Raw genomic sequence first — 26269 nt, forward strand, 5'->3', positions numbered from 1 at the left:
TATGCAAAGCGCTTCACATAGAACACTTTCATATATTAGGATCGCAATTGGGCAGAATTTATAGAAAGTCTATGGCTTGTGTGAGGGATTTCTGCTGAGCATGTATGGCTGATTGAAACTTGCAAATGTTTGAGTAGGTGCTTGTTTGCAGTGAGGTCTTTAAATTGTTGAGTGCTATTTTTAACAGTCACTCTACTAGTCTGCACTGGGAAAGCGTCTGTTAGGTAATTAGTGCGGTTTAATATATATAATAGGTTATTTATAACGCGCTTAATACCCAGAGGTTTCTAGGCGCAGACCCGGGGATCAAACCTGTGTTGCTCCATGTCGTCTTTCTTCCAAGGTGAGCGCGTTGCGCCTGAGCTATTCTCCCAAATCTTGAATTGGTGACCATGGGTAGTATGGGTTAGAGACTGGGGAATAATAGATGAGGTGCCTGTGGTTTGCTATTGAACGTAAATATGCATATTCGCGGCTAGCGTTCTTACGTGGTCTACAAAACCTTAAGCAAATCGTAATGTCTCTCATGATGATAGACGCTGCATCAACTTGGCAGTACTTCTTTTCAATCTCTAAGAGTAAGATCGTTTATTCTTATATTATTTTTTAAAGTGCCCACTAATGGGCAAAGCAAATCAATGACATCATATCAACATATACAAAGGAATAAGGGAAGGAAACTATAACAAACACAAAGGTAAATATAAAAGGAACTACAATGACAGATGCGAGAATAAGGACATTACGCATATCGGACCTGCCTTATTAGTAATGTGTCATTCTTTGGTTTCTTTCAGTGGCCATAGGGTTTGTCATCTTTGCAGATTATTTGTTATGAAGACCAAATATGTTTGACATTGATTTGAGGAGAAGTCAGGATCCAGAGTGTAAGGCCTCTGGTGTTAGTTCATTTTCATGCCATTGCCTGGTTGGACTTGTGAGGAGTGTGTTTTGTCCTTGTGTCCTAATATGGTCAAAGCAATGGACCCGACAGAGGTGCCGTTGATGGTATCGTCAGACCAATGTCACTGGTTTGGGTTCATAGGTAATCGCCTTTTGAATGGTTACTTAGTTCGATGGTTTGTCACATTAGAGCAAACCCCAACTTGATCCTCCTTTAGAAAATGTACCAAAGCTGTTTATAGGTCCAGCCTCAGAGGTGGGCTGCTTACTATGAAATCATTAGAAAGGGCTAAGAGGGATTTCAAATGGGAGTCTGAGGAGCAGTTCAGAACCAAGTAATCTTCTTCGCTCAGAAATATGCAGAATTCAGCAGAATGAGGTTCCCTGGGTCTCTTGGGTTACTATTATTATATTATTTATTGAGTGCAGACCTAGCTCTGGGAGGCAACACAGTGCGGGTTGGAGCAATCGATGGATTCTTCGGATTTGAGTACACTTCGGCTAAGTTTCCTTCTGAAGAGTGTTCAACAACTATCAGCCAGATAAATGAGCGTGCCCATGAACCTCACCGATCGATTATCCAATGCACGGGATTTCGATTGGGTACCATTCGTTTTTCCATATTAAGTGCCCAGATCCAAATTTGTGACCTAGTCCAACTCCTATCTAACTTCTGCCTGCTTTATTTTTCAATGGCATTTAAGTGGGAATAACTTTGCCAATCGCTCAGCACAGAAATCATCAGTCTAGGACTGATGGACGCGTTTAGGGATCACACCCTTTTCTTTGACCGGGTGTAGGCGGGTCTGCATCGCCAACTGGCTGCTACTTCACAGAACCTGTGCTGCCACATAGTGCCACTTAATGTCGCGCAATCCAAAAATCTTTCCGAGTAACCAACTTGCTTTTACAAGTGGGTTATTTTTTATACTGGAACTGAAGAAGTCAAAGAGAATAAGTCTTGGTAATTTAATCTTTAATCAGGGAAAATAATTAGGTGTAAATATAGCCAAAAACTGCGCATTTGAGATGTCTCCTAAGACATTTGATAAGAAATGTGGATATCTGTGCAAAGTTGGGATGGATGCAATCAATGTCAAAATTGAGGGTATGTTACAGGCTATGGGTCACATTTGGGAAACAGGGAAAGCGGTTAAGACACATTCAGCAGAAAACAAATATCTCCAGGTTATTCTGGTAGGTGCAGCGAGGGCTCCAATTTCGTTATTGTTACTAGAAATCCAAAGTATGGCCAGCCAAGACAATCCAGTGCTTACATCACAGTAAAGCATGTGTTATCCGGTATTCCTGTCCCTTGAGACTTACTATACCGATATTATAAAGGAAATGCTTGCAAAGCTTTAGAGGCAGGGGCTCAGTCATGTAGAGAAGTAATTCACTGGCCTTCTGATTTCTTCCCTAATCCTTAAGCATCAATCTTCTAGCAGGAAATCTCAGATCCTTTTCGTTCCTAAAGGAATTCCTTGTATTCCTTTTAAATCAATTCGGTGTTCTCGCGACATATTTCACGGCTGGTTCCTTACTTTCCCCTCAATCCAGCTTTCTGAGCATGGGAGTTCTCCTCTTTTCCATCTGTCTTTCTCCCACTCTTCCTCGCGCTGTTTCCTTTGCTCCAGCCTGCCCGCTCCCCCTCGCTCTCTGCTCGCAATCTCCAAGCTCACCTCGAGCTCCATCTGTCTCAGTTTCGGATTGCCCACCTGTTTCTCTGGCTGTTATCTTCCTGAGCCATTCACTAAGCCTCGTGTTCATTCCCTGCAACCAGCTGCTGAGCCCAGGACACTCTCCATCATCCCCCTTGCTACTTTCTACCTGCCTGGCTGGCAAGCGGATCCATATTGACTGTCTAGCATATCTAAAGTAACCCGTTCCACTTACATGCACCCAGGGCTCAAGTCGAGGGTACACGCGGGGGGACGGAGTCCCCCCACTTTATTCAGAGGGTGGACTCATTCCTCCCAGCTAAAATAAGAAACATTGAATGTTGCCGTTGAATTTATGAATTAACACCAACCTCAGGGATCAGACCTCGGGATGCAGTCGGCAGGTTTGTAGGCCGGAGACTCCACCACTGCACTATATAACCTGATTAAAACTAAAACAACTAAACGTGGAATGTCCCATTTCGGTACTGCACGACCCAGGGAAAACATTTGTATTGGTTCTTAGAGTTTAAAACATGCACACCTTTTAAAGTTATCAAAAACACTATTAGAAGAAAATATCCTCTCCTGGTTTTGTGTGTGTGTTGATTTTATAAAAGGCAAATGTCATTCTTTCTGTTCAATTTGGGTGGTTATGCAAAGCCAATTTAATGAAAAGTGCATATTTCACCTTGATATGCTAATTGCTGGCAACGTCACATCCCATTGCCTTTGCTGATGAGTCCCCCCACTTAAATTTTTAGGACTTTACCCCTGCATGCACCTCATTTCCAATGTACATGCCTTTAAACATCATGCATCATTTTGCACCTGTTACTCTTCATTTTATAGGTAATATCTATTTTAATATATGTGTACTTTTCTTACAAATTCTCCGGTTTTCTCAAAGATCATTCAGGCTAGAGCAGAGTCAGACCCTTATTCAGGTGAGTGTCACATATGACACTGGCATGTCACACAAACACCCTATTTCCCTGAAAGCCATCCCCACTCTGTCCTCGGGTGGGAAAGCACAAATTCCACAACTCATCACTTTGAACGCAAGAACTAGCATGCCTACAAACGCTACCCACCTCTTCAAATTAAAAGTCCAAATCCTAAATCCAGAAATATTCGCTCTGCACCAATGAGGCTGGATTGAGGTGATATTAACAAGGCCTGTGGACCGAACGTGCCGGTAACAGCTTGCTGCCACAGCTAGGGTGACCAGACGTCCTGGTTTTGCCGGGACTGTCCTGGTATTGGGTGCTCTGTCCCCCTTTCTGAAGATTGAAAACTCAGTGGTCCCGGTTTTTGGCAGTAGGGCGTCATAGCTGGGAGGCAGGAATGCACAATCTCACATAAACAAATGCTGCATTTTACAATTTAAGATAGTGGTAGTTAATCATAATATGTGTTTATTCGAATAGTAACACTTAAACCCCCTTCTCATCCAAACTCTACTGAAGTTTAGTCCCTTGACGGCCACTGTCGAAAGTTAGTCCTACTTTTCTGCTAGTTGCCCACTCCCGTTTTTTTTTTGTTAATCTGGTCACCCTAGTCCAAGCTAAGGACCCGAGTGAAGAGAGGGCCCAGTAATGAGGACGGCAGTGCCGTTACTGACAGGGTCGCCTAGCAATTAGCATACATGAGTCACGAACGTGGATGGTAAAGACGCCATCTCTTTTAAAAATAAAAAAGGTCCTGTGCTATGAACCCTGCAGTACCACTAAAGCCTGTTGTCAATGTCAGTGAGGTCAGGAACACAGAAGAAGGGCTTTGGCTATACAGCCCGGCTTCTAGTTGGCACAAGTACGATTTCTTTTTCATTTTAAAATAAGATAGAGCCTTTAGCACCCCGCTTACGCAGCTTGTGGGTGCTAAAGAGGAGTAGGCGGATGCAGGGAGGCGTAGCAGACTTAGTTGGCAAGGGTTGGGGACACGCAGCTGACAGGCTGCTTAGCAAGCAGGCTTGGATACGTGGAAATAGCCCGTTTTGTGCACATCATGATTCACCAGCACCCCCAACGTGGGTGCTTATGTTATTGTGAGTTGTGTTCCTTTAGGTTTTAGATTTGTTTGTATGGTTTTAATAAAATGTCTCTGCACTGCTGCACGTTGGACCAGTTGAAAACAGTCCAGAGTAGCTGGGGCTTCACACTGCACTGCTAGGAGTAGGGGCAATTTTCCTACAGTGTTGGTCTCCCAGCAGCCTGGTCCCGGGGCAGAAATAGTCCTCTGCTCATGGCAATTTGACCATGAGGCGACGTCTCTACCTGTCATTTGCTAGAGTCTATCCAGCCCCTTCTATTGATGGATACTCTTCATGCTGTCAAGATTCCTGTGAACCTGAGACATCAGTGTCCGTGTTCTGGAGAGCCGGCCCGCTGATCGAAGTCCCTGACCTAACCCCTCTCTGGCCCTTTCCTTTCTTCTCCATTCCTACTTGCAGCAGCTGCCATCATCACTCCCCACCTATGGCTTGCACAAGGCGACACTCCTGATTCTGACCGAGCGCAATGCTAGCTAAACCCTGCAGGGCTATACTTATCAAATTTAAATCTACTTTTGTTGCGCTCCGTCACAGTTTCCATTGTGCCTCAGCCCCTACTGCAGCCTGACGGGCCTTGTGGCCCAGTGGGGCTCTTTACTGCTATGGCTTTCTTCTCCCTACATCATGGCCCCCACTTTTGCCGCACCACTAGGCTCCATAGTGCCTCATCATCACTGGCTTCTGCGGAGGCCCGGATTGGCTCTTGTTCTCTGACTAAAAGACAATTGAGATCCGGCCCACTGACCGAAAGCCCTGACCTAAGGCTCCTGTCTGGCCCTGTCAGGCGTCACTCCATGCCACCAGTGATCTCTCCATCCAGCACTGCTCACAGTATAAACTAACTGCTTTCCTGCCTTCAAGGCCATGAACAATTTGGCACCACCCTCGGTGCTCCAGATAAGGTTTTGAAGTCGGAGTATAGTACTCCCTATTTTTTTCAAGTTGGGAGTACCATTTATTTTTAGGGAGTAAAAATGTAAGTCCCATTCCCAATGGGAGTATTTTATAAGCGAATAAAAATGTATCTGGAAAACAGAAATGTTTTTGTAATAATTATTTCTTTGCACCAGCTTTTTCATGCACATTAAAAGATAAAGGTTTACTTCTTCCAATCAGTCAGTAATAATAGTAGTTTCTTCTTGTATTACCATGTGCACTACTGGTCCAAACATATTCACAGAGTTGTGTGGGTGAAAGAAGGAGTGCAAGGTCATACGTGTCTGTTGATGTTTGCTGGGAGTATTTGTACTCCCTATTTTTATCTTCTTGGTCTATTTGCCTATTGTTAGGGAGTCAAAGTATCTGGTACTCCCCTTATCTGTAGGGCTGACCAGCCTGCCCCGGTAAGCACACCGGATCACCTGCCCTGTGCCAAAACGCTCCAACTGGCTGCCTAATGACTCTTGCCTCCCTTGGCTCCCAGCCTCACCTCACAAACTGTGTCCTTGAAATGGTTACTTACTGTACTTCTCATTAAAAAAAACTATTTTTGCTACCTAGTTGTGCCTAATCCTCTTTGTGCTGCACTGGTGCTCTTTGGCAAAGTCAAATCCAGGTGTGCTTTTTAAATTGTTGCATCCTCCATTGTGTGCTATTTTAGTACTTTTGGGCTAAGTCAAATCCAGGTGTGATTTTTAAATTTTTGCATCCTCATCCATGGTGTGCTATTCTAGTAATTTTTAGCTAAATCTAATCTAGGTGTGCTTTTTAAACTCTGGAAATAGTGCAGCCATCAGGATCCTCTCAACAGAGCCCTAACAGGCCTCTTCCTTACCTACCGTGTGGACATCCACTTTACCAATACATGGGGATCCACCCCGGGCTACCATCTAGGACTGCACAAAACTAGCAACATATAACTGTGCCTTGACAATGGCCCTTGAGGGTCGAAACACGTGTGAGCTATTCAAATAAAACACTTTTTGTTACACTATCCCATACAAACCAAGCTTCCGACTCATCAATCAAGAGATCATACTCTCAATTATCTCTTATTACCCAGTGTGACTGTGCAAGGTCTCCAATCTTTTGCCTACTTTTTAAATGGTTGCATCCCCCATGTTGTGCTATTTGCTTACTTTTTGGCATAATCAAATGCAGGAGTGCTTTTTAAATTGTTGCATCGTCCTCCATTTTGTGCTATTCTAGTAGTTTGGCTAAGTCAAATGTCAGTGTGCTTTATAATTACCCACCACCCCTACTGCTAGGACACCTGGTGAGCTGTTTCGTGCCTGTGCAGTATCTACTCCTGTTCCTTTACTTCCCTCTCTTCCTTCCTCTATGGCTCTCTCCATCTCTCGGATTTACTCGAACTGCTATTCTATCATCTATTATCCCTCTCTCACTAATTCTAGAAGGAAAACGTTAAATAATGTCACCTTTCATGTAATCCTGGCTTACCTATCAAAGACACCTATGTCAGTGCCACTTCCAGACAGATTGTCACTGATATCCTCTTTTCTGTCCCCTCTCCAGACCTACGGACGCCGCATCTGATCAATCTCTCGCCTTCCTCTGCCTCACCCATTAATGGTAGCACTAGATGGGAAGTTCTCTTGGTTGGCTTCTCATCCTCGAGGTGCATCTTTAATGTCTATCACAATGGCACTATCATGGTTCAGTGTCCTCAACCCAATTTCCTCCTCTTTGACCAGCGCCTGCCATCCTTCATCAACTTCATTCCCACTCCTGCTATCCCTCCTTCCTCTCTCTCAACATCTCCTTCACCACCTGCAACGGGTGTACTAGTCCCCTGAACCTCTCCTCGGAAAACCTTTAAGGGTGGTGACTGGCATCACTTATCCAAACGTAATGCTTTTTCTGCTATTAAACATTCCTCCGACATCTGCCTCCTCCTTGAAGACTTTGATCTCGAAGTCCTCGCTCTCAACAAGAAGTGGTTTTTTAATGCCATCTCAGTCACTGCTTTTGACTCCCTTCTACCAGATGGCTACAAGATCATCTAAAAGCCTCGCCCCAACTGTGCTGGCAGTGTAGTAGCCTTGATTTTTCCTGAGTGGGTCCCTTCTTCCCTCATACCCACCCATCCCTACTCCTTCTTTGAAAGCCTGGTATGCAAGCTTGACATCTCTCCAACTTTGTCTTTGACCATTTCCACTATCTGCATGCCCCCGGGCCCTATCACCTATTTCCTTTCAGAATGGGCTGATTTCTCTCCTCTCTCCTGACTTCCACATCTAAACTCCTCCTTCTGGGTGACTTCAGCATCCACCTGGATTCCTCAATCATGGCCTCCACTCGCTTTCGTGACCTCTGCACCTCTCTCTCCCTCTGTATTCTCCCCACTGGTCCTACCCAATCAGCTGGACACACTCTCGACGCCTTCATCCATACTGATCTTTCACTCTCTACCCCACTCTCCACCCTGCTTTCCTGGTCTAATTACACCCTTCTCTTCTCCCAACTGGGACCTCTTGACCCTCTGACGGACCTCCCCCAGCTCTGCCAGCCTCGTTTGCGGGGTACAATGTCCTTTCATTGATGGTCGTTAATTTGAAGGTCTCTTAACGAGTATCCTTTAACGAAAAAACTCATGGAAATGTATAGGGTGGTTGGGAAAGTGTATATAAGGGGTGGGAGTGTTGGGAATAGTTAAAAAAACAATAGGGGATGGGGATTGGGGATCCCTCCCAAAAATAAAAATAAATCAATGTCAATGAGTTTTTTCATTAAAAAATACTTGTAAAAAAACAAAACATCGAAATTACGACCGTTGATGAAATGACATAGAACTGTTTGCAGACATCCGTCCGATCAAACAAGTGTCAGTTGCTGCATTCGCTTCCACCTTCATCCCCCCTCCCACTACTCCTGACTCAACTATTGACACTGCCCTCAACAATCTGCATCTCGCTATCACTGACACACTTGATACTCTTGCCAATGTCATAAGGATCCGTCTGAAACCTGACATCAAGCGTAACACTGGTACGACTCTGAGCTAGCAGCCCAGAAACGTAAATGTAGAGTTGCTGAACCGAAGTGGCAGACCTCAGGCTCATCCTCTGATAAACTGGCCTGTCACCTTCTCCAAAGGTAATATTGTCTCTCCATTCGCTCCAAGAAGAGGACTTCCACCCAGGCCCATGTCTCTGGAGCTTCTAACAATATGGTTGAACTCTTTATAATCTGCAGGGAACTAGCCAATCTATCTGCAGTCTCTACCTCACCTCTTCCCTCCCAGGCCCTCTGCACTGCACTGGCCACCAACTTCACTGCTAAAACTCGGGACATCCTGAGTTTTCTCTCTTCCTCCCTCTCCCCTTCCTCATCTCCCTGCCACCCTTGGCCCTTCCTCTTCCCAGATCTACTCTTTCCTCCTTCTCTCCTATCACTTTGGACAAAGTCACTAGAGTTGTCCGCTCTATGAAGCTCTCTTCCAAACAGGTCTCCCCCTGTTCTTCCATAACCATTATGGACAATATCGGCTCCCTTGCCCCTGCACACATGGACTTCTGAAACCACTCTCTTGCCTCTGGTTCTTTCCCCTCTTCCTTCAAGAACTCCCTTGTGTGCCCCCTCCTAAAAAAGCCTTCTGTCGACCCCTCATGTCCGTCTAACTACCGCCCCATCTCTATCACTTCTGGAGAAGTTTGCCTTCCCCCAACGCACACTGAGCTTGTTGGTTGCCTCCACAACCATTAATCTGGATTCCGAGCATCCAGATGCACTGACACTGCCCTCCTAAACACCTGTGGAGAATTGCTCATGTTTGTGACTACAACTCACCCACTGCTCTCATTCTACTCAATCTACTCAATCTACCTCTGCTTTTGACATGGTTAACCTCTCCATCATCATAAAATGACTCCATGAGACCCTTGGTATCTCGGAGCGGGCACTGGACTGGCTGACCTCTTTCCTCACTGACCGTCCATCCCAGGTTATCCTGGTTCTTTCTCCTCACCCTCCTATATCCACCTGTGGCATTGCCCAGGGCTCTATCCTTTTGCCTTGGCTCTTTAACATCTATCTCGCCCCTCTGGCTCACCTTATCTCCACATTCTCCCTTCACTTCCAGTGTTATGCAGATGACACCCCACTCTTCTTCAGACTACCCTTTGCATCTCTTCTGACTTCCTCTGTCATTCCTGATTGCCTGTCTGCCATTCAGTCTTCGTGCACCTCCAATGATCTCTGTCTCAATGCCAGCAAGACGGAGATTCTTCCTATCAGGACCCCTGTTCCCTCTTTCCTCCCTTCACGCTGTCCAACCTCTATGGGCTCTCCCCCTCTCAAACTAGAAACCTGGGAGTTATCTTCGTCTCCTCTCTCTTGCATTCCTCACATCTTGGACCTTGCCAAGAAGGCCCATTTCCAACTCTAGCTCCTCAGGGACATCATCTCTTTCCTCACTTTTTAGCAGAAGCTTAATGTCCCCAGAGCTATGGTACTCTCCAGGCTGGACTATATTAACTGCCTCTTCCTTAATCTACCTTCTTCTTCTCTCCGCGCCCTCCAGCTAATCCAAAAAAGGGCTGCAAGATTTATACCTGGCCTTAAGCCCAGGGACTGTATCTCTCCAGCCCTAAAATCTCTGCACAGGCTCCCGGTTGCAGCAAGAAACAAATTTAAATCCCCCTGCATCATTCATAAGGCTATCTGGGACCACGCTATCTGCCACTTGCTCTCGCCAAATACTCTCCATCCAGATCCCTCCAATCCTCTGGCTCCAACTCTCTGCTTGTCAAGCGCTTCTCTGAGCAGAGAGCGGGTGGCCGTTCCCTGTCCCTGGCTGGCTTCCTCCTCAGAAACAGCCTCCTTCTTGAGCCTGATCTCCTCAAGTCAAGTTCCACAAGCACCTCAAGACTCTCCTCTTCTCCTCCTCCTTCCCTCTCCTTCTCCTGGGCTAAACCCCTCAGTTGCTGCGATTGGTAGCATGGGCCCTTGTGTGTCCTTCTGGGTCCTGGACCTCTGTCTGATCGCCAGCAGCATCCTCCCTCCCCTGCACTTGCCTTCAGGCACCAACTGCCCTGTGATGTCTCACAGACCTGCACTTGTATGGGCTAGTGACCCCTCTTCCAGCAAGTGGTCTCTGCCTGGCACTTACCTGCTGCCTTCTCAACTGGCTCTCTGACACTTACCTGTTGCCTTGCAACTGGCTCTCTGGCACTTCACCCCTCTGTAGATCCCCTAGCACTTACCCCCTTCCCCTGACCCTTCCCTCTCTCTGCACTTGCACGCTCCAAAATTTCACAAGGCCTAGCAGTACCGCTTTTTGTATTTTGCTCATCACTGTTGTCACATTCCATTGTCTTAGGTGTTACAAAAGCCCTGTTGTACCCCAGAGTACCTAGCCTTGTATAGGTCACAGCTCTTCCCATGAGTACAGCGCTGCAGGACCCATCAGTCTAATTTGCCTTACATTGTGATGTTCTGCAGCTTTTTTGAGCTATTTGTGTCCTGAGTTGACCCTTACAGCATTCTGGACATCTGTGTGTTGTCTCCTTTTTTACCTCATATTATCCCCATTCATTAAGGTGTGATAGTAGCACAACAGCGTTGCAAAAGCCCATGGTGCACCTACACAAACACCAGGTTTTTCTAAAACCTGTCCTGAGGTGTATACTTTGGGCCTCATTACAAGTCTGCCGGTCCGGAAACAGGGGTGCTGGTAAACTCACCGGCAACCATGTTTCCGGACTGGCAAACTTCGAGTTTGCCTGCTGGGGCTGCTGCACCCAATGGTCTGAGCCTGCCGTGTGCAGCAGCCACGGTAGGCAGACTCTTCCCATAGGGTGGGAATGGGGACTAACATTTTACCGGCACCTGACTTCCTGGGCTGCCGGACTTGTAATGTCCCAGTGGCACTGGGAAGTCAGGCGTCGGTTAAATATTTCGATTCCGGCATCAAACCACCAGTAGCACCAGCGGGGATACTGCCGGACTTGTAATGAGGCCCATTGGCTTTGAATAGGGAGACATGAATGTGGCGCCATCGTTGCACTGCTCCCACCCTCGTCCCGGTGTCACAGAAATTAGAGGTGTAGATCGTTCCAGGCCCCCTGCTCACCATCGTCGATGTACCACAGATGTGAGACATGCTATTCACTCAGATAGCCTTTTAGACCTTATCCTGATGACATTGTTGAAGAGGTACGTTTGCAGTCGATAGAGCAAGCATACTAACTGTGACAATGCAAAAGCTGATGATGTCACGATGGAGGCTATGACATAGATGTGTTAGACATGAAGTACATATGCATTCCGGCATGAAGCTACGCAGACACTTAGATTAGACTGCTCTTGAACACGAAGAACATGCTTATGACCCACTTAGATAGAGGACGGATACACCTTTGATATGCAGTAACCGCAAGTTGCACAAGAATACATATAAACTGCTTGCTGACGCTGAATGCAAGTAACATGAGTGGCTGTGTAAATCAAGATGGAAGCCACAGCCACATTGAAATAAATGCAAGGCACTGAAGAGGCTCAAGAACACAACGGCCTGAGACGCTGATTTCGCAGAGAAGAGCAGACCAGGCTGCCACTGTAGCCATCGTGCTCTTTCTTGCCAAGCACAATGAGGTAGGGAAAGTTTTATATTAGCAGAAGAGATGAGACACCTGGATGTGTAAAAGCTGAAAATCCTCATAAATGTGAGCAAGAAATTTAAGTTTGCGGTCCCTGCACACGTGATCTGAAGCAGAGGAACAGAGCCTATTCATTCAAACCAGACAGAGACCACTATTCCCATCCAATTGACAACAGACGATACAAAAGTAATATGTTGAAAGATGAATGTTCTGTCTCAAGGCTTAGAGGATCAGAGATGGTAGCCGTGTTGGGTACAGACAGCACCTTTGGGCTGTTCCCACCACCTTCAATGGTTGCTCGGGGCTGGTAACTTTCCAAAGCGACAAGGCTGAAAATACCCTCTCTTGCCAACCCCTACCCACCTTCCATGCTAGCTCACACTTTGTTGCAAGCCCCAATGTAAATGTGCTAACCTGACATGCCTGCAGTTGCAACATTTAGGAGGTGGTCATAGGAGGAGTCACCAGATTTGTTCTAGCTAATGAAAGTACAAACCCCATATATTTTCTATATTTAGCCTACCACCTGAACCAATCCCAGCCTACCTTAGGTTTTTGCAATGTATCATTTGTTTTGTGACATCACTCCACCTTAAAAATCCATGACCAGCCTGCAACCATAGAGAAAGTATTGGAGAATCATGTGATGCCCATAACTTGATCACTGATTCGAAAGCCTTCAATAAACAGTGAATTTTTTCACATTTTTGGACTCTTCCATTTTTGGTGCAGGGGGATTTCCAGTGAACCAGTTCCTCTTGCTTGTATTTGGGGAAATTAACAGACCCTGTGCCTTACTTCAGCTTGCAGAGTCCCTCCTTCTAATAAGGAATGGACTCACACTGCATTTTCAGAACGTACTATCTGTGTTGGCTGCATCCCCAAGAACCTGAGTTAAGGACCTAAGAAGCATTAGTAGGGGCAGATTATCAAATACTAATGCAAATAAAAAAGTGTGGACTATGTGCTTTATTCATTTGCATTAGCTCTTGAAATGCACAGGTCGCCTAAATCGCAAAGGCTACATGCAAATTGTGGCCTGCCCTCTTCCATACATTAGCATTAGGAGGTCGCTCCAGACACTAACGTATGAGAGGGTCCCACCACCCGCATGCTTAAAGGGCTTGCCACTGGGAAATATAAACCAACAAAAAAGCCTTACTACCCCTGTTTGGGGAATGGAATTGCACTTACAGCCACGGTTTAAACCACTGTTGTCGAACTTAAAGAAAAATGCAGACTTTATCTTGACTAGCAACTATTCCAATACTTTTTTGCATAGTTTGAATAAGAAAAAAGCAGTTTAGTTCTGTTGTTTGGTGTGGAATGCAGGATTAGGATGATCCTGTATTTAGCATCTGAAACCTTTTTTTTCATTACTTTAATAATGGGTCTCTTGACTAGCAACTATCCCTTGGCTACCCCCACCATACCACTCGCAGAGAGCAGGGGCTCACCACATTGACACTGTAAACATTCTTGCTACTTTAAGTGAATGCTGGAATACAGCCCTGTAGAATCAGCAGCTCCTGCATACTTGGCTCCTCTCGCACGGGTACAAGATCCCCATGTAACCCTACAAAGGAAAAGAGAGGGACCCGAACAAGGGCAGGAACCTCAGGGAGGCAATCATCTAGCAGGCTGGGGGAGTTAGGAGGAAGACTCATTCTGTGCAGGCTGATGAGGGGAACAGAAGGAACTGGAGAAGTAGCTGAAGTAAGAGATAGAGTCGGGAGACTGGATGTGAGTGCCCGGAGAGAGCAGGAGAAAGAAGGATGGAGGAGATGCCCAGAAGACTGTGATGAGAAGGAATCAAGGGGCTGCAGGGAAGGCCCAGGAGACTGGGGTAAAACAGGCTGTGGATGCAGGGAATTAGGAGACCAGTAGGCTTGGAGAAGAAAGACTCTGGAGATTTGGCCCCAAAATGTTTGGAGATGAAAGATCTGGAGGGCTGGCAAGAAGACAGTTTCAGAGGGGTGAAGAGAGTGAGAGAGATAGAAGAGAATTGCAGAACCCTGACTGTTACATGGGAGGTGCCCAAAGGGGCTAAGAATGTGCCTGGAAAAATGATGAAGGTGGCAAGGAGAGTGGAGGGCTGGAATGAGAGAACACTGCTGAGAGGTGGGCAAGAAAAGAGAAGGAGATACAGGTATGATTTAAGAGATTGGTGTAGGAGATGGAAGAGTGACACATCTGAAAGGAGAATTGGCAGGTGGTAGAAAGAAATATTGATGAGAAGTGATAGTTGTCCCAGGATGGGCGTGCTTCTGGCACCTTAGGAGTTTACAGGTCAGCTATTTCTGCTAGCCACAAGAAATGTGATGGCCTATCAATCGGAGAACACCTGGCCATTGTTAGACTCTTGCAAGGGGTGAAGTTGCACAAGCTCCCCGCAGCCAAATATTCTGTGCTTTGGGATGTAGAGGTCGTTTTCTAACTCTTTAAACAATGGCTGGCCAATGACCAGTTGTCTCTTCATCGTCTGTCCAGTAAACTGGTGGTGCTGTTGTCCTTAGTGTCATGTAAGCAAGTATCAGACGTTAAAGTGCTGGATGTGAACAGGAAGGTTTTCTGCCCAAAAGGGGTGACCTTTCATTTTACAAGGAGAACTAAAATGTGTTCCTTGATCATTTCGTACCCGTATTTCCCAGATGAGCGCAAATTGTGTGTGGCTTGAAGCATTAAAGATTACACGAAAGCCACTGACGGGGTTAGTCCTCGAGGAGTGCACCAGTTGCTCATTGCGCATAGGAAGCCCTGTCACGCGGTAGCTTTGGCCATCATAGCAAGGTGGGTGAGAGAAGTCATGCATCTAGCGGGCATAGATTTGGGGGTATTTGGGGCCCATTCTGTCAGAGGTGCAATGGCGTCCAAAGCCTTCGCTGCAGGAGCATCTCTGAATGATATTTTGAAGTCTGCAGACTGGCCCACGGAAGCAACATTTAAGACCTATTATTTGAATCCAGTATCATCTGCGGCTGCAGTGGTTTTGGATAGTTTTGAACATGAATAATGCTCACTTCAGGTCTTGAAATAGAATGAAGATTACCCAGGCTTGTAGCGCCAGGAGTCTTGATTCTGTTGAAGACACGAGACGCACATTATGCTGCCCTACATACGCAGGGTGGGCAAATATGGATTGTATTGCTGTTCATGACCCGTGTACTGATACTTTGTAATGTGATTTGTTTGACTGCTACGTATACTCTCCCAGATTATGTGTAGGTTGCTTCCTAGGTGAGGATCTTAAAAGCAACTGATCCGAGGGCTTCTTCACAGCTGTTGCGAGTTTTGATGGATTGGCTATGTGGTTACCAGATGCAGGTACCGGTGTTGGTATGGAGCCCATGTTGAGGGTGACTTGGAGTGATGTTAAAGGAATAGTGCGCTCAAAAGTATTATTGTCCTGAGGGTTCAAGCATGTGTTTTTAAGCATAAGTTTATCGATCGTACAAACATTTCCTATGCACCTTACCGTAGTTTCCTTCACTTTTACACATGCGAAAATCAGGCAGCAGGGCGTGGCCATCTTGTGCTAATCTTACCCGTTGCTGCATGGCCCTAAGGTCAACTACCCTCGCGGCACTAAATCATATCCCCGCCCCTGAGGTTGACATGACTAGATGCGTACGGCCCATTTCAAAACACCAATGCACGCCTCGTGTCAACGTTCTCTGCGCTTCAGCTAATGACGTGTCTCCATGGAAATGGCAGGACGCCTCTTTCCTCAATAAGTATAAACAGACGGCTTCTCATCAGACAACATCAGATTTGCTTTTCCAATGGTTTCACTATCTTTTTTTGTGTATCCTGTGGCTCGTTTCTGCCCTGCTCAGCTATCTGCATTGCTCGTAGCCCGTGCAAACGGATACTAGTACTATCATTACTATCTATTTTAATTTTGTCACATAATGGCAACAAAACAGCCCTACCAGTATGAGCCGGAGTATTCCGAGGCGGAATTACTCAAAAGAGAAAGTTGTGGAAACAATGAGGCTTCAGATGACAGATGGTAGGACGAATCACCAGATCAAGAGCATGAGCCTAGTCGCATGGATGAAGTCTTCACCTGGTGTACCTGCAATCGGTGCGAGGTAATGCCAACCGAGGAGGAGAACTGCTGCTGCCGAGAAAACTCTGAATGCTTGTCCTACATATCGGAAGACGAGACACGGCAGCAATGCGTTACTGAGCTACATGACTTCAGGGCAGCCTGTGTCGCAATCCAAGTAATGAGTAAGTGTACTCTAGATGTGATGTCACTAGTGCCATAACATTTCATGTTTGTCTCCTGTATTTTCAAACCTTTGATCTATCACTGGCAAATGAATGTAGTCTTGCAATTCTATACATCACTCGTAATTTGGGGAAATCATAGTGGTCATCTTAAGTTTCTTTCACATAGAACCAAGAAACAATATTTTGTTGTGTCCCAAATGTAACGGAATGCATAGTTGTTCACTTTTGTAATGTGTCTACACGTTAAAGCCCAATTTGATTGATCCGTGAAGTAACATTTGTACTGACAACAATGCCGTAGGATACAAGATTGCATTTTCAACTAAGGTTTGATACACTTATCTTGTTCATTTAAATACAGTTTGTATCTTTCTCTTCCACAGGTTGCATAGGCTGGTGGCCTATCATTCATTTATATGGTTGCTTCATGGGAGGCTTGGACACCGCGTTCGATGAGTAATACCCGCCTGTGTCGTTGGTACCATTAGAGACACATTCCCAGTGACAGCGGTCAGTACAGGTGATTTTCCCACACTGTCCTGCAACCCGAAGTACATAATGTGTAGTACATTTGTGCCATCAACATCAGCAACAAAATAAAATACAACTGAACTTTTATGAATGGTTGTTTCAATTTTTCAGTGAATCAAGGACAGCTCACTTGTCCTGGCAGGGCTGACTGGGTGGGAACGGATGAGGTGCCAAACACCATGTACACTTCAAAGGTATCTTACGTGCAGGGACCATTTTTCACATGCCTTCCCCAGACCCAGTGTCTCCAGGCTGGCTCCCCTGAAGCAGGCCGCGCCCCTGCAAACCACATAAGTGTGTCTCCAATGGGCAGTGTTCCGGCCCTTTCCTGCATGCCTCTTGGCCATCTGTCCCCCCCTACCCTATCACTGGCAGTTCACACCTGTGTCTGTGCACTCCCAAGGGGGCTGGCAGGGTGGGAACGGCCAAGGTGCCAAACACCATGTACACTTAAAAGGTATCTTACACGCAGGGGCCATTGTTCACATGCCCTCCCCAGACCCAGTGTCTGCAGGCAGGCTCCCCTGAAGCAGGCCGCACCGCTGCTATCCATAGAAGACCATGCCATATACACGTCACTCATTCACATACACACCCAGTTTTCAAATTCTTTATAAACCCCCTTTGATATTTATCATGAGAACATCTGTGAGCACTGCAAGTCAGCTCGAGATCGTGGTACCTGTGAACATCTCTGACCACTGAAAATCAACTCGTTGTCGTGCTACCTGTGAACATCTCTGAGCAGTGGAATTCAACTCGTGATCACGCTACCTGTTCTCTTGCTACTAACTACCCTGCTTGCTGAATCTAACTGTTTGTTGCTAAGGGTAAGTGCAGGTCACCTAATCATCTTTTCCTGATCTCTACATTTGTATCTATTTCGAACAAATGTACCCAGTAGTGTAATGTTCATTCATCTCATTGCCATTACCATTGACTTCTGTTTAATTTCTTCTGTTCTCGATATATAGCAATTGTCATCAGTGTCAATTGGGATAGAATTGCATCCTTCGCGGACCATGTCTATAAGCATGTTTCCTTTTGATGCATGAAAGTACATTCAACGGACGAGTAACACGTTACGATTTTCGTCACATCAATCAATTCTGTAAGAAAAGTATCCCCATGTATGTTTGACTGCGCAACACAGGTTTTGTCTCTGTGACCGAAAGAAACATTGCATAGAAAAATGTATGATATAATTCCATCTTTCGCACGCATTCATGCAACATAATTTTTTAACGATGTGGACTTTATCTTTTTTTACAGAATATTTAACAATGCCTATGGTTTACAGTTGCTGTTCTAAGACCCATAACAAACCTGAGGGCACAATAATGCATATATTCCCGAGGAATATAGATCTGATAAGAGAATGGGTCAGATATTGCAGATTTGCACGTGATGAGCTTGGAAGTCGAGCCCAGGAAGTCTTGGGGGACTTGAGGGGAGATCGATTCCACCTCTGCAGCCTGCACTTTACCACAAATATGTACGACAAATCGCAGTACACACAGAAGCATTGACTCAGAACGTCTCATAAATTGCTTCCAAATGCAATTCCAACTCTATTAATGCACACGCTGCCTCAGGTGATTCATGGTTCATGAATTAGCTGTAGGCCTTGGGGTACTGAACAGGTAACTACATGGATGGATTGGTGTTTTTGGTTTAAATGTTTCTTACAAAACTTTGCATATTTAGCAGATTGTATTGCTTTATAACTACACCCCATTTTGCTATACATCTGTCCCTGATTTTAGGAGCATCATAGAAAACTATTTATGGACAAAGAAAAATATGCTATAGTGCCCTTGGAAATAAGAATTATCTTTTCGTAATTGGTTGCTTTACATGTCAATATTTTTTGGTAAGTTTATTGACTGAAGCACAGACTATCGGTAGTGACATCACTGACACGTCCAGTATACCAATTTTGAGCCATACAGACTTGCTGAAGTTCATACTCTTCAGAGTTGGATCTTCCCACATTTCTAATTCAAATCTAATTTTCCCTTTACAACTCTGTGACAATGCACTGAAATTGAAGGAGCAAGATTCTGCATCCATTTCTTTCCCGGAGTCAACAACAACTTTGAGCGCCTATCAGGTAGTTTATTTTGCTATTCGAATCCGGAAATCTATTATGCATGGAATTTTAGATAATATGAAATAGTTTACGTATCCTGTCATTTGTTTACATAATGTTTCATTTATGGATTTTTATTAATATGTACCATTGTCTGCATCCCATTGTGTCTGTTCAGTTTCACTTTTTTCATCCATATTAAAACAAGTACTGTATTACAGGGTGATGCTGGTACTTCCACTACAATTACATAAACTTTTGGAGCTGGTCCAGAGCACGAGGTATGCGTACTGACAGTTCTCTTGAATGAAAGAAAGTATATACTACAGCTGATACTATTAGACAGTGACACTATTATAAACAAGCATCTTTTCAAACTTTTACCATTTCAGTTCTAACTTTACAATTTCTACCCTAATGCCGAATACAATGCAAAATGCCTGAGTGCAACATCACAATCAGTGGGTTTCGCACAGTGATCTCTGATACACTAGCCATCAATCATGTGAAATTCGAAATGTATATGTTGAATAAATGACGTACACAGTGTACAAGGGTATATATGTAATCCATGTGTGCGAGGAAAGAATTTGATTTATTTCAAAAACAATTGACTTTTTTTTAATGAATATTCCATTAGAGGGATGTATACAAGATCGGGAAATAGAAGAAGAGGCACGTGGATCCAAGGTGGCGGACCAGCTTGCTGGTGCAGTCGTTACAGTGAAGAACACGGTTTCACAGAAAATCAAGAAAGCGAGGGTAACTAACACACAATTTCGATTACAGAAAGTGTTTTGTGCTAGTGTCTTCATAACATGCTTTTTTTTTAATGTAAAGTGCTATATACTGTATGTTGGATTTACATTGAACATGTTTTTACAACCCATCTCCTAGAGGCCCAGAAGAAAATGAAGTATGAAGACACAGAGAACAAATGAAACAAGAGATGCTGCTTGCCAAACAGATTTCACCATGGAGCAACTATTATTTGAGCCGCTGCATAGCCCAGTCAATAAGCAGACTCGAAATGCTTATTCCCAATGGCCAGAAAATAAATTGAATTTGACCGGTGAAGCAAGCAAAGTGTTTTTGGACCATTGCTACAATGTGAGACCTAGACAAGATGAAGGAAAAAAAACACTGACTATAAGGAATATGCGTTTGAAGTACTCAGTGACCACTTCACACAATCTACACCCACCATAAAAGGGCCACCCAACAAACAATCGACATTGATGGTTTCTACAATTCGTCTTCAAATAACACAAGCTGAAATAACAGAGACTGAAGCCTCAACGCAATTGACCGAGGAACTAACCAAAGATCTCGACTTCAGTGTGTCCTGTTTGGCCGATATGTCCACCATAGTTGAGTCACAAACCACATTCATACAGGACGATAGTCTAATAAAGGAGCCCAAATACATTTTATTCGACAGCTGCCTCGTAGAGATTATACTGATGCTGAAATGTGTCCATCCAGTGAGGGGGGAAATATGCGGGAAGCCATTGTTGAATATGACTTGTGTATCACAAGGCACTAACCTGAAAATACAAGCCACCTGTGATCTGCTCCAAGCTAAATGTTCATGGTCTGCTCAACCGATGCTGGGCAGAGTGCCAGCTGGAAATCTACTGTGTGCAGCAGATTTACTTTTCAGTAGCCCTACTTTTAGTAAGTTCTCCAGTTTCTGTTAATTTGTGGGACTCCAGTTCCTTTCTAAAATGCAGTACTACAAATATCAACGTGAATATTTATTCCCTGCTATTAGTGAAGCTAGTGTCAATTGAAAGGACATTGTCTGACAAACGGTTCATGCTAGCTGGCGATGGACAGTGTGACAGCCCCGGATGTTCAGCAAAGTACTGCACATACAACTTTCAGGACATGAAAACTAAAATAATTGTGCGTTCGGTGGTCGTGCAGGTGCCTGAATGTAAATCCTCAGTGGCCATGGAAGATCTCCAATTGAGGGGAATGCAAATAGACCTCATAGCCACCGACAGACATGTTTCAATAGCCAAGACCATGAGAGAGCAGTTTCCAAATATTCACCATCCATTTGATGTATGCCACGTTGCCAAATCAATCAATAAGAAAATCTCAGCTGCTGGAGAAAAAAAAAGTTCTGAAAATATTTCACAGGGGTCCCAATCTTTCAGCAACCATCTTTGGTGGAGCTCCAAAACTTGTGGTGGGTCTGTGGAAATTCCACTTGACAAAGGGCACTCACTAATGCACCACTGTTCCAACATTCACCACTCTTGAACAGAAAACTTACATTTTCACCAATGTGCACATGGACCTCGGAGGAGCAGGAACGCAAGATGAAGTGGTTGGTTCCATCTTCACCGCCACACAAAGCTCTTGAGAAGATCGTGTTTGATAAAACTCTATCAAGAGATCTGAAGGGACTCACAGAATTCTGACACATGGGAGATTTGGAGTTCTTCCTAAGAGATTGCATTTCGGCATAGACGGGATGCAATATAGAACATTACTAGCGGTCTTACTGCATTACGAGAATGTAGGGAGAGAACAATCGAGGACTGCAGGAAACTTTGGGATACTTCGTTACACATGACCTTTACGATATGAAGCAAAAAATGGGTTGTCAAGCCAATATACCAGGAAATGGAATTCGATTTTGTGAAAGATCTCATTTTGACTGTGTTGGACATGCATACTCTTGGAATCGCTCATGATTTTGTTCTGAGGACACATACATTGCCACAAAACATTGCAAACATGCCCTGTCCACCAAAATCAGACCTCATGGAACAGTTCACTTCCCGGTACGAATGATTAGCAGCTATTTATTAGTTCAGCAATGTTTACATGAAGTGTCCAAATAAAGTGTCCAAATTGTCTTTTGAAATGTATCCTCTGTGCCAATGATTTTTTTCAAGAAGTGCATTTTGGAGGATGCCATAGAGTGTAGCGCTGTGCTTTCACACTTCAACTTTCGTTGAGCTTTTGTGGGTCCTTCACTGATCGGGGGAGTGTCAGAAGGATATAAGCATGAAAGCAACTTTGGGGTTCTGCAGTTGCCTACTTACCAAACACTTGTCCAAATAGCTGAATAAATATGCTTCTCACAAAAGGAATGAGACCTAGGCTAGATAAGATGCTTGGCACACAAGAACTACTGACTGTAAGCAAAACAGCGCATCAAAGGGGGTTGTTTTTGAGAAATAGGTGCATTCTGACCTATATTTTTATGGGGGCATGTGTTAGGGGTCGTTGCTATTGGATGCCTTATCACAGGGCATGATCTTTGATTTGCGGCCCTCTGAGTCTTACAAGCTCAAACATAGTGGGGATAGGTGTCAGCGTTACAAGAATATATGACAAATCCTGATTAGATATATGGGAGGTGAAGTTGAGGTGGTGCGGGGTTAGGGTCTGATGACCAGATGCGTTCAAAGGGAACAGGGGTTGTGGCTTCAGGGTACCATGGCTTGGCAGGAGGGGGTTGCAGCAGGGCTTGTTCTGACATTCTCATACAAGCACATTTTGTCAGGGCTCGAGATTCGCTACGTGCAAAAAATGTTTACGTGATTTGCCGTTTGAACAGGAGACGGGCTGAGCTGACAGGTGGTGTGGGCTGGCTGTGCGAGTCGCTGGGAGAGTGTGAAGTTCTCCAGAGGGACATTATAAATAAGGCATTTGGAAGTAAAAAAAACTGTTTTCATTAAAAAAAATAATCACTAGAAATTTTGCGCGGCATTGGTGGATGGCAGCAAACAATTTATTTGTTTTTCAAAAATATTTCAAATGCCACTGTGGTCTGAAGGGCTATTCGCTCCCATTGCGAGTGAAGGTCAGCGTCATTGAATTTTGCTAGTGAACTGAGCACACCCATGCATTGTACACAGTATAAGGTTCGATTGTTTTTCAGCCTTAGAAGAAAGGGAGGATTCCGAATGGAATGAATGAAGGGAGGTGTGTAATACCGTCAAATATGATAAGATTCACCATTCCAAAACTGGACAAAGGAACATGTAATTTCATTTTATGAAAATTAATTGATCTGAACGGACACTCTGCGTTACGCAGAGAGAATGGAAATGTCGACTATTATATATAAGTTTTACTGTAGATGATTTTATAGACGAACGAGTCAAGGTTTCATCTTCTGACCGTTATGGCTGGCTTACGTTGTAATGGGTTGTTGCTTGTGGCATATTGCAACAACACGCAAAAACAACCTGTGTGTTCTTGTCTTTGTCCCGGGCACATGGGCAGTCCAGCATCGAAATGCATGTAGTGCACATCTGGGTTCCCCCAGGTTCCACCAATGCCAAATTCTATGCTAATATTTCGTTAAAATGCTGTCTATGTGTTCTTCGAATTCTAGCGTCAGCTTCCGTATCCCTTTGCAAACTAAACATACTCCATAACACTAACCTCTCAAGCAAATTGTAGACTACTTTCCACAATGTTTTCTCTGTGTTTCCATTGTTTCACTTTTGTGTTCATCATTAGTTTTCACACGGTGAGGAATTAATGGGTAAATTATAATAAAGAACAGCTACTGAGACACATTTCTGTTATGTTTTCCACACAGCTACATCCTGCCTTTCTGCGAATGTCATCGATTCCAGATATCAATTGATGGCTTCTTTAGCCGGCAGCTGCAGATACACTTAAATGGCTGGATAACTATGATGCTATTTTGGGATGATCGCCCGGCCCGATGTGCCCTTTTGCGGTACCAGCGGTAAGGAGCAACCTGACATCGTTTATGGTGGCCTAGCTCCAAGCTGATGCCGAAGCCTTGCGCTTCACGGTGCATCCAACATGCTTCTCATACCCAAAAGGAACAACGTTTGACTCACGATAAACATTTGTAGATCGAGAACAAAGAAAGAAATTATCAATGTGGTTGAATATGGCAATCGCCGGATGTTCTCTGAGCGTTTATTGAGAAATAAAAGTACATTATAAAAATATAGTTTTTTATTCATAATTGGGATGCGCTGTGTTGTGAGAGGATATGTTTTGATATTCTGGGTTCTGCGTCAACTGACGTCCACACGTAGGTGATGACTGGGTGCATTTGGCTACGCTGCCCAGTAACATCATGAAGATAGCAGAGAATATCGCTAGGTTTGGTGATGTTAGCCTCAGGGGCGGGGTATATGATTTAGTACCACCAGGGCTGTTCACCTTAGGGCAATGCAGTAATGGATAAGATTAACACAAGATGGCCACGCCCTGCTGCCTGATTTCAAATGTGTAAAAGTGAGGAAAACGACGGTAAGGTGCATAGGAAATGTTTGTATGATAGATAAACGTATGTTTAAAAACACATGCCTGAACCCTCGGGACAATAATATTTTTGAGCACACAATTCCTTTAATGGTTGGACTGTTACTTGTGGGATCACCAAAGAAAGAGGAGAACGCACAGACAGGACATGACATGAGGAGTGTGCTGGATCATGATTGGTTTAAAAAAAGGGACACAAAACTACAGGAAAATGTAGACTTCTGGGGAGTTGTAGTCCGGTGAAGTGGAAGGTTTGTTTAGTTGGTTGTTGACTGTTGAAAAAAAAAGGAAAGTGTAAAACAAAAAATTGAAGATTTAAAAAGCTGCTGTGAACAGTAGCATTTAAGAGTTTAAGCATAATGCTCACCTCTGTGTCTTTAATAGAATCAAGACTCCCGGCGCTATAAGCCTGGGTAATCTTCATTGTGGAGCTAAAGAGCTATGCTGATTTGCGTAATGCTAATGAACTAATGGAGTATGTGCCATATATTATGCACACACATAAAGCCAATGATGGGATTTGCTGCATTGCTGTATCCCAGTTGAACATGCCACTGAGGATTCAGTTATTACTTTGCTGCACCATACCTTTTTGTTCTATCCTTCTGTTGTGTTATTGCTTTATTGCACTTTGTGTTGACCGAACACCTTTATTCAACTGACCAGCCTCTCTTCTAGCTCTATGGTAATTTCAGTATGTGTGACCTGGGCATGAATTGCTAGCATTGCTTAATTACAGCTGGATCAATTGACAGTTTAACGAAATGACAAATCTTCAGTTGGTTGTGCAGCTGTAGGGTCGAACCTTGTGTTTGTTGAAATGTTGCACTTCATAGACTGCCCTCCCCTCTATCCTATACTTCAGGATATGAAGACCCTACTCTTTAAAGAAAATCTCACCAATCGCTGATCACTCCCCTCATCATCCTCATCATCATTACACTTATATAGTGCAGCAAATCACCAAGTGCATCAAGGCACTAGAATGTTAAACAGCGGAACAACGATTTAGACAAATCTCTGCAAACAGATATATATTTAAACCAGATTTAAATAGCTCAAAATCAAACAGGCTACGAAGGGGCAGAGGGAGATAATTCCAGACCTTGGACCCTGCCACCGAAAAGGGGCGGCCCCCCACAATGCTCCAGTCGATAGGATGGAACTGCCACCAGAAAAGAAGAGGCTGACCGCAAAAGACGCTTTGGCTGACAAGGAAGACATTTCTCCTGAAGAGACAAACACCGTTTTTTGTGGAAAGCTCCGTGAATCATACACAAAGACTTAATCTGTATCGAAGCTGTCACCAGAAGCCAGTGGAGATCTTGGCGAGCTGCCGAAATGTGGTGACCTTAAGGAATACCTTTGGCTTAGTGCACAGCTGAATTTTGCAACACCTGCAATCGATTATTCAAAACATTCGGTTGAGCTAAAAAGGTAGCAGTGCAATAATCTAAAAGGTACCGTTAATGAAAGTGGGCCTCATTGCGAGGTTGGAGGTAGCCTTGCCGGTAAAACCGGCAAGGCTACCTCCAAACTGGCAAGAAAGTCCAGCACCCACGAATGGGCAATTACCGGGTTATTCCACCCCCGCCGTGCCCGGTAATTGCCCTTTCGCGGGTGCTGGTGCCGGTAGATCCCTATTCCTATTTGAGCCCAATAGGGCTTAATGGGAATGGGGATGCCGGTAGCACCAGCACAATTCATTACCGTGACGGTGCTACAGGCTTGCTGTGCTCGCAGGTGCCTTTCATTCCGCCAGGACAGACCTGGCGGAATGAAAGGCACCCGCAAGCACAACTCTGAGTTTGCCGGTATGGATACAATGGTACCGGTAAGCTTACCGGTACTGTTGTATCCGGACCAGCAACCTTGCAATGAGGCCCTGACTGGGGCATGGAAATTGGCAGGAATAAAAGACAATATTTTCCTTAACTTTTTCAATTTACAA

The sequence above is a fragment of the Ambystoma mexicanum genome, chromosome 1q (assembly GCF_040938575.1).
Source record: "Ambystoma mexicanum isolate Mex_15411 chromosome 1q, UKY_AmexF1_1, whole genome shotgun sequence".
Lineage (NCBI taxonomy): Eukaryota > Metazoa > Chordata > Amphibia > Caudata > Ambystomatidae > Ambystoma > Ambystoma mexicanum.